The sequence below is a fragment of the Rhinolophus sinicus genome, chromosome 11 (genome assembly GCF_057876585.1).
Source record: "Rhinolophus sinicus isolate RSI-liver-muscle chromosome 11, RSI-T2T, whole genome shotgun sequence".
Taxonomy (NCBI): domain Eukaryota; kingdom Metazoa; phylum Chordata; class Mammalia; order Chiroptera; family Rhinolophidae; genus Rhinolophus; species Rhinolophus sinicus.
In genome coordinates this window covers 25,584,759-25,594,799 of record NC_142511.1, presented here as the reverse complement: position 1 = coordinate 25,594,799, position 10,041 = coordinate 25,584,759, and positions in this window count along the sequence as shown.

Sequence of the window (10,041 nt, the reverse complement as noted above, 5' to 3'; positions counted from 1 at the left end):
CCTTCCAAAATGCCTACTTGGAACTAGGAGGTCCAGGGAACGTGTGCTAGGTGAGGAGGCTGTGGGAGAAGACTTTGTAAAAATGGCATCAAGTGGCTATGATTTGTGTGGTGAAAAATCAAGGATGTTGGGGTGAGTGGGATAGGGATATAGATAGCTAAATTACTATGAGTCCCCTTTTCTGTCTCTCTCCAGGGTTCTGCTTCTTGAATCTACCTAACACTTTCTCCAAGGGATTCAAATTTAATACAGAAACATGAATAACCTTTGTTTTGTGGGGCTCATATCCATGATGGACCCTCCCCGAGCTGCAGTGCCTGATGCTGTGGGCAAGTGTCGCAGTGCAGGGATTAAGGCAAACCCTTTACCACCCCAGAAGCCCCACCTATCACACATTGGAGCAATAGTAGAAAGCCTTGTATAGAGGTGGTTCTTAATAATCTTGGTTTAATTGATTTCTCTTTCCTTCAGCTTAGGATTTTTAATCTTAAGAGATAACCTAATAGTAAGTTTCCTCTATAGAGAGATGCATGTCTTGCATTGAACATTAGAATCACCAAGTAAAACTTTAAAAATCTGATGCCTAGGCCACACCCCAGATCCATTACATTAGAAACTCTCAGGGTGAGACCCAGGCATCTGTATTTTTTTAAATTTCCATAGAGATTCCACTGTGCAGAGAAGTTTGAGAACCAGCACCCTAGGACAGTGCTTCTCAAACTAATGTGCATGTGATATTGATACCTTCCCTGTTTGTACCTAATATGCTGGATCCTAGACTTGGGGGAGGGCAGGTTACAACGGGAGTGTTTTATTGGAGGTATTTAAGGAGAACGAGATGCTATCTGTTAGAGCTGGTTTTATCTTAGTCCTTTGACTACTGACAGTTTGTCTGGGAGTAGCCTGGACCACGCTAATTTCAATGATTGGTTACTATAGTGGGAGCCAAGGAATGGACATAGGAAATTATTCTGAGTGAATTCCCTGATTACTATTAATACAAGATGTTTGGGGTGATACACTCCTTTGCAGAGATAGCATTATTATAACACATCTACATAGAATAACCAAGGTATCCTGATATTCCCCCCACCATGGTTCTGTAAGCTACAATATCATATTGTGGGAGATAAGTGGAGAAGGGTTTTATTTGAATTTTCCAAGCTTTGAAATGGACTATTAGAATGAGCAATAACAGAGATATCCAGTCAAGATGACAGAGGAGGAAAATGCTGTGCTTGCCTCCTCTCACAACCACATAAAAATTACAACTAAACTGCAGAACAACCATCACTGAGAATCACCTTAATCTCGCTGCACAGAAGTCTTACAACTAAGGACATGCAGAAGAAGCCGCCCCAAGACTGGTAGAAGAAGTGGAGACTCAAAATGAGCTGGTACCATGCCCGCATGAGGCAGTTAAAAATTGTGAGAGATATCTCAGCTGTGGAGGTATCTCCTGAGGAGCAAGGGTCCCAGCCCCAACCTGGGCTCCTTCACCCAGAGTTCCAGTGCCAGGAAAAGACCCCATAGCTCCTGGCTGTGAAAATCAGTGGAGATTATGGTTTGGTGAGGGCAGTTGGAATCCCAGGCATTCCTCTTAAAGTGCCCATGCCTGGACTTAGTGGCAGACTGACTAGCTCTGTGATCCAGCTTTGGGGCAGCAGCCTGAAAGAGACATATAGGACAGAACCAAATTGCCTGACTTGAGAGTAAGCATTGAAAGGGCAGCTTTCTCCCAGGCAGAAGTGCTAGCAGAATCCATTGTTTCTTTGTTGAGCCATCCTTCCTCTCAGTGTGCAGACACACTGGCTACCATATCTGAGATGTCATCAACCTAGTTAACACTGTTCTCCCACCCTGGGGATTCCCTGAGACCCTGGCCACCCCACCCTAACTTGCAGGCCCACCCAAGCTACTTCCAGTGTCTTTTCCATACAAACAGCCTGCCTTGGCTCATACTGCAGATTTTCCTAAAATTTTTCAAAGGTTCACAAACCCCAAATAAGCAGCATCTGGCCTCAGCATGCCCCGTACCTCTTGCTGAGCAGCCCCAAACCCAGCATTGACAGCAGCCAGCCTTGGTTTGAGGCTAGGGGTCTCAAGGCATCTCTGAGGCCAGCTCAGGTGGTGACCATTTGCAGATTGCTTTGTGGCTCATGCCAGGTGGCCCAGGGCAGGGCACAGGCTGCAGCTGAACTTCGCCTGTGGCAGGGCCTCTCCCAGGAAGCCCCAGGGCCAACACACCCAGTGGCCAGTTTTGGATCTAGCCAGGGCACCACCTGACTGCCTCAGGAGATGACACACCCAAAGGGAAAACTGGGCAGACACTAAAGCCCTGCTAAAGCAAATCCTATTCCATAGGGTCAGCCCCTGCACAACAGCTCCTCCACTGTAGTCACAGCCAGTCCTCACAACAAATCAGCCAGAGGGTCAGTCTCTTCCACTGATGTGCAAATAGTAACCAAGGCTAAACTACAACAGGAGAGCACACAAAACCCACACAAGGGACACCCCTGGAGGACTCAGCTCAGCTGACCAGGGAGACTGTACCACTGGGTTCCACAAGACACTTACTACAAAAGACCACTCTACTAAGACCAGGAGACATAGCAGCTCTACCTAATACATAGAGACAGACACAGAGAGGCAGCCAAAATGGGGAGACAAAGAAACATGTCCCAAATGAAAGAACAGAACAAAGCTCCAGAAAAAGAACTAAACAAAATGGAGACAAACAATCTAGCAGATGCAGAGTTCAAAACACTGTTTATAAGGATGCTCAATGATTTCAGTGAGAACTGCAACAAAGATAGGAAACGTAAAAATGGAGGTGGAAAATATGAAAAAGAACCAGTCATAAATGAAGAATACAATAACTGTAAAAAGAACACATTAGAGGGAATCAACAGATTAGATGAAGCAGAGGCTCGAATCAGTGATTTAAAAGATAAGGTAGCAGAAACCCAATCAGAACAGCAAAAAGAAAAAAGAATACCCAAAAAAATGAGGATAGTTGAAGGGGCCTCTGGGACAACACCAACATTCATACCATAGGGGTACCAAAAAGAGAACAGAGAACACAAGGGATTGAAAACCTGTTTGAAGAAGCAATGATGGAAAACTTCCCTAACCCTGCAAAGGAAATAGGCATTCAAGCCCAGGAAGCACAGAGTCCCAAACAAGATGAACCCAAACAGACCCACACTAAGACATATCATAATTAAAATGCCAAATGTTAAAGACAAAGAGAGAATCTAAAATGCAGCAAGAGAAAAGCAGTTACCTACCTACAAGGGAGCTCCCATAAGATTGTCAGCTGATTTCTCAACAGAATCTTTGTGGGCCAGAAGGGATTGGCATGAAATATTCAAAGTGATGAAAAGCAAAGACCTACAAACAAGATTGCCCTACCCAGTAAGGCTGTCATTTAGAATTGAAGGACAGATAAAGAGATTCCCAGACAAAAAAAAAGCTAGAGGAGTTCATCACCACCAAACCAGTATTACAGGAAATGTTAGAGGGACTTCTTGAGGAAGAAAAAAAGGAGGAAAAGGAGGAGGAGGAGGAGGAGGAGGAAAAGGAGGAGGAAGAGAAGGAGGAGGAGGAGGAGGAGAAGGAGAAGAAGAAGAAGAAGAAAAGCAAAAATATAAATAATAAAATAGCAATAGCTACATATCTATCAAAAATGGGGATCGAATATATGGTGATGGAAGGAGAACTGACTCTGGGTGATGAACACACAATGGGATTTATAGATGATGTAATACAGAATTGTACACCTGAAATCTATGTAATTTTACTAACAATTGTCACCTCAATAAATTTAATTAAAAAAAAATAACTTTAAATATAAATGGATTAAATGCTCCAATCAAAACATAGGGTGGCTGGGATAACAATCAAGATGGCACAGCAGGTGCACGTTGTGCTTACCTTCTCTCACAACCACATCAAAATTACAACTAATCTATAAAACAACCATTATATAGAATTGCCTAAAATCAAGCTGAATTGAAGACTTTCAACTAAGGACGTGAAAAGAAGCCACCTCCAGACTGGTAGGAAGGGCAGAGATGTGGAACAGGCTGGTCCCACACCCGTGTGTGACATTAAAGATACAGAGGGATATTTCAGCTGTGGGGGTCCCCCCACCTCCCAGAGGAGTGAGAGGTCCCAGCCCCACCCCAGCCCAGGGTTCCAGTGTCAGGGAGAGAATTCTCCGTAATTTCTAGTTGTGAAAACTAGCAGACTGTGACACAGTGAGACTGAGAGTGGCTACACTCCCAGACGCTCCTCTTAAAGGGACTAAGCATGGACTTACCCACCAACAGAATCACTCTCTCTGAGCTCGACGCTAGGGCAGTGGCTGGAGAGGCAGCAGGGACATACGGGGCAGGGGGGAAAGCGGGAGGGACTGATTGTCTGGCTTGGGATGGGGCTGAAGAGGTGGCTTTCTTTTGGATGGGAGAGCTGGTGGAGACTATTGTTTCTTTGCTGAGCCCTCACCCTTCTGGGTGTGCGGGCACAGGCTACTGCCACATCTGAGTCTCTGCTGTTTGTTCACCACACCCTGACCATACAAGACCTGGCCCTACCCAACTTTTGGGCACACCCAGGCTGCTTCCAATGGCTTTTTTACACAGACCACTTGCCTTTGCTCAAGCTGCAGACTTTCCTAGGGTCTCTCAAATTTTTGTGGAACCCAGACAAGTAGCATCTGGCTTGAGCATGTTCTATATCTCTGGCTGAGTAGCCCTAAGTGCAGCACTAGTGGCAGCCGGTCCTTATTTGTGGCTTGGCCTCTCAAGGCACTTCCAAGCACAACATGGGCAGCAGCCATCTGTAGATTTCTTTGTGGCTCCTGCCGGGTGGCCCTGGGTGGTACACGGGCTGTGTCTGAACTTGACCTACAGCAGATCCCCTCCAAGGTGGTCCTGGGGCTGGTGCCCCCAGTGGCCAGCTTCAAAATGAACTGGAGCATCACCCAGATGTGTCCAAGTACTACACACCCAAGAGGCAGATGGGGCAGGTGCCAGAGCTCTGCTGAAGCAGATCCTGCTCTGTAGGGTCAGCCCCTGCACAACTCTTCCACTGTGGTCAAGGAAAAATCAGTGAGCCTTCACAAGTGAGCCCAAGGGTCAGTTCCTCCCATCAATGTGCAATTATCAACCAAGGCTCAACTACAAGAGGAGTGCACACACAACCCACACAAAGGACACACCTGGAGTGTGTGGTTCGGATGACCAGAAAGACTGCACCATTGAACCCCACAGGCACACCTACTACATAAGGGCACTCTACTAAGGCCAGAAGACATAGCAGTCCTACCTAATACTTAGAAACAAACACAGCGAGGCAGCCAAAATGGGGAGACAAAGAAACATGTCCCAAATAAAAGAACACAACAAAGCTCCAGAAAGAGAACTAAGTGAAATGGAGATAAGCAATCTATCAGATGCAGAGTTTCAAACACTGGCTATAAGAATGCTCAGTGATCTCAGGGAGAACTTCAACAGAGAGATAGGAAGCATAAAAATGGAGATGGAAACCACAAAAAAAGAACCAGTCAGAAATAAAGGACACAATAACGGAAATGAAGAATATATCACAGGGAATCAACAGTAGAGTAGATGGAACAGAGGATCTAACCAGCGATGTAGAAGATAAGGTAGCAGAACTCCCAACCAGAACAGCAAAAAGAAAAAAGAATCCAAAAAACGGAGGAGAGTTTAAGGGGCCTCTGGGATAATATCAAGTGCACCAATATTTACATCATAGGGGTTCCAGAAGGAGAAGCGAGAGAGCAAGGAATTGAAAACCTATTTGAAGAAATAATGACAGAAAACTTCCCTAACCTGGTGAAGGAAATAGACATACAAGCCCAGGAAGCACAGAGAGTCCCAAACAACTGTGTTTCCCCGAAAATAAGACCTAGGTGGACAATCAGCTCTAATGCATCTTTTGGAGCAAAAATTAATATATGACCTGACATTATATTATATAAGACCCGGTCTTATATTATAGTAAAATAAGACCGGGTCTTATATTAATTTTTGCTCCAAAAGATGCATTACAGCTGATTGTCTGGCTAGGTCTTATTTTTGGGGAAACACGGAAGATAAACCCAAAGAAGCCAACACCAAGATACATCATAATTAAAATGCCAAAGGTTAAAGACAAAGAGAGAATCTTAAAAGCAGCAAGAGAAAAGCAGTTAGTTACCTTCAAGGGAGTCCCCCTAAGACTGGTAGTTGATTTCTCAACAGAAACATTGCAGGCAAGAAGGGAGTGGCTGGAAATATTCCAAGTGATGAAAAGCAATGACATACAACCAAGATTACTCTACCCAGCAAAGCTATCATTTAGAATTGCAGGACAGATAAGGAGATTCTCAGACAAGAAAAAGATGAAGGATTTCATCGCTACCAAACCAGTATTATAAGGAATCTTAGAGGGATTTCTTTAAGATGGGAGGGGGTTAAGGATGAGTGAAAAGGGAAGGGATTAAGAAGTACAAATGGGGGGGGAGTACAAATTGGTTGTTACACAGTAGTCATGGGGATGTAGGGTATAGCATAAGGAATATAGTCAATAATATTGTAATAACTATGTATGGTGCCAGATAGGTACTAGATCTATCAGGGTGATACTTGGGAATGAGGTTGGGGGCAGGGTGAAAAAAGTGAAGGTATGAAGAAATACAAATGGGCAGTTAATACAGTATGGGTAATATAATCAATAATGTTGTAAAGATCATGTAAAGTGCCAGATGGTCACTGGACTTATCAGGGGGATCACTTCATAGAATGTGTCCAATGTGCTATACACCTGAAGCTGAAGTGGAGTAATACTGAATGTCAACTATGACTAAATATACAGATATAAATAGTCACGGGATGTGGAATACAACATAGGGAAGATAGTCAATGGTATTGCAACAGCTGTATAAGTTGTCAGTGGGGTAGTAGCTTTGGGGATGGGTTATCACTTAATGAGGGGTTTAAATGTCTAACTATCATGTTGCTTTGTACACCTGAAACTAATATAAAAAAAATAGGGTGGATGAATGGATAAGAAAACAAGACCCTTACATATGCTGCCTATAAGAGACTCACTTCAGATCAAAAGTCATACGGACTGAAAGTAAAGGAATGGAAAAAGTTATTCCATGAAAATGGAACAACAACAACAACAACAACAAACAGCTAGGGTAGCAATACTTATACCCAACAAAATAGACTTTAAAACCAAGGCTATAAAAAACAAACAAACAAACAAAAAACCAGGCTATAACGAGAGACAAAGAAAGACCCAGTAATCCCACTTCTGGGTATTTACCCAAAGAAACCCAACACATTACTTTGAAGGGACATGTGCTTCTATATGTTCATTGCAGCATTATTTGCAATAGCCAAGATACGGAGGCAAACGGGGTCCATCAATGGATGAATGGATAAACAAGAGCTGGTATATATTTACAATGGAATATTACTCAGCCATTAAAAAGAATGATATCTTGCCATCTGCAACAACATGAATAGAACTAGAGGGTATTGTGCTGAGGGGAGTAAGTCAGACAGATAAAGACAAATGCCATATGATTTCATTTATATGTGGAATCTAAAGAACAAAACAAACAAACAAACTCTTAAATACAGAGAACATTTTGATGGTTGCCAAATGGGAAGGCCATTAGAAAGCTGGGTGAAAAAGGGAAATTGGTAGTTACAAAATAGACATGGAGACATAAAGTACAGCTAGTATAAGGGTTATAGTAAATAATACTGTAATAACTATATATGGTTTCAGATGGGTACTGGATTTATTGGGGTGATCACTTCATAAGTTATATAAATGTCTAATTACTATGCTGTACACCTGAAAATAATATAGTGTATATCAACTGCAATTGAAACATTAAAAAACTTAAAAAAAAAAAAAAAAAAAAAAAGATCCATTGGACCCTGGTGTATAAATTGACTGCATGAGCTAATTCCGAAAACAATTCCTATTGGTGAAGAGGAGAACCCCAGAATCTGCACCCCAGGCTTCCTGCTGTCTGCCTGTAGCTATCTTATTAGAACTCATGACAATCCACATAATAGTAATAATTACCATTCCATTGAGACCTTGTATGATCCTGATACTTTGCTCAGTATTTTGTATCCATTTAATTCAATACATTTTTGAGCACCAACTATGTACCAGGTACTATTCTAGGTGTTGGGGATGCAACAGTGGGGAATAAAAAGTCATACATCCCAGCTCTCATGTCAGTTAATTTCTAGTGGAGTGAGACAGACAATAATAAAGTAAATTGTTAGTATATTAAAGAAGATAAGTGCAATGGAAAAAATAAAGCACAGAGTGTAAGGAGAGAGTACAGTTTTTGAAAGAGTCATCCAGGAAGAACTCAAACCATCTTGCAAGGCAGAAGGGATGAAGTTCAGGAAGTAAAGTGTGCCCAACGTCACAAACCAGTTATAGCAGAAAATGGGATTGGAACCCTAGCCCAGGCTCTTTTCACTTTAACCTTAATCTTCTTGTGGATTTTCTATTGGCGTTTGCAGACATCTCTAAGTATTAACCAGGCCCAACCCTGCTTTATCTTTAGAGATCAAATGACATTAGCCAGTTGAATCTAAGAACAAGAAGTACACAGATATGGCATGCTAATAAATCCTGGCTCTAATTAATAGTCACACAATTTAGAAACAAAATTGGGACAGCCTAGATTGAGGACATCCAGACGCTTTTATGGCCCATGACACTGCTTTGTAGTGGTCTCTTTGTCCAGGAGCTGGTATGTAGGAGGTGTGTCCTCTCTGTGCTTCTCACAAAAGGTTAACTATCTTCCCCAGGCCGCCTCATCTTTGATAACCTGAAGAAATCCACCGTGTATACCCTGACCAGCAACATCCCTGAGATTACGCCCTTCCTGCTCTTCATCGTCCTCAGCATCCCCCTGCCTCTGTGCACGGTGACCATCCTCTGCAGCGACCTGGGCACTGACATGGTGAGGACCAAACTGGGACCTAGCTCATGGAGCTTCTGTAAGAAGTATCTGTGTCCAGGAAGACGGACAGAACTCGAGTTACTTGTGAGTTTCCTTCTACTTTTTTCCCCCTGTTATTCCCACCCTCCATTCTCCAGGTTCCTGGTATCTCCTTGGCTTGTGAAGCAGCTGAAAGTGACATCATGAAGAGAGCCCCACGGAATTGAAAGACTGATAATCTAGTGAACGACCATCTCATTGGCATGGCCTATGGACAGATTGGTGCTGCCAGAAAAATGAGGGGTGAAGGGAGTGGGGAATGGTTGCACCTGTCTAATCATTGCAGCCATCTCAGTTTGGAAGTCAGGGAGCTATTTTCTTAGCAACAGTGTTAGGCCCTGGGAACACAAAGAACCGTTGATGTCTGATTTGCCCTTGACTTATGAGTCCAGTCAGGAAGGAACAAACATATATAAAATGATAACATTTTTCCAACTGCCAAATAATGAGTATAGACAGGTCATGCTACAGGAGTACAAAGTGAACAGGCTCACCAATCATGAGGATTGTCAGAGAGGCCTTATGGAGGAATCAGGATTTAAATTGGTGTTGGACAATAGGGCTTATACTATCCAGTGTATGGTTAGGTGTAGGGGATGAGGAGAGGGGAAATTCACATGGCCTGGTTGTTGAAGAGGGAATAAATCAGCTTGGTGGAACACTCATTCCTGATAAGGAGTAGTGAAAAATAAGGCTGTAGATACAGGTAGCATTTACACTGGGGCCAGGCTTGAAAGACATCTGAGAGCCATTAGAGGTCTTTATTCTTGAATTGCCAGGTGCAGTGGAGTTTTTCAGGTAGTAGGATGAAGGATGGACAAGGAAGAGATTGAGAATAAGAGAGACCATCCCAATATCTCGAAGAGGAAACACCTAGAAAAAGCACAGATTTAGGGGCCAGACCTATGTTTGAATCTTAATTTCACCACTTACTACCTGCATGACCCTGGAAAGGACTGAATCTTTTTTGTGCTTTAGTTTTC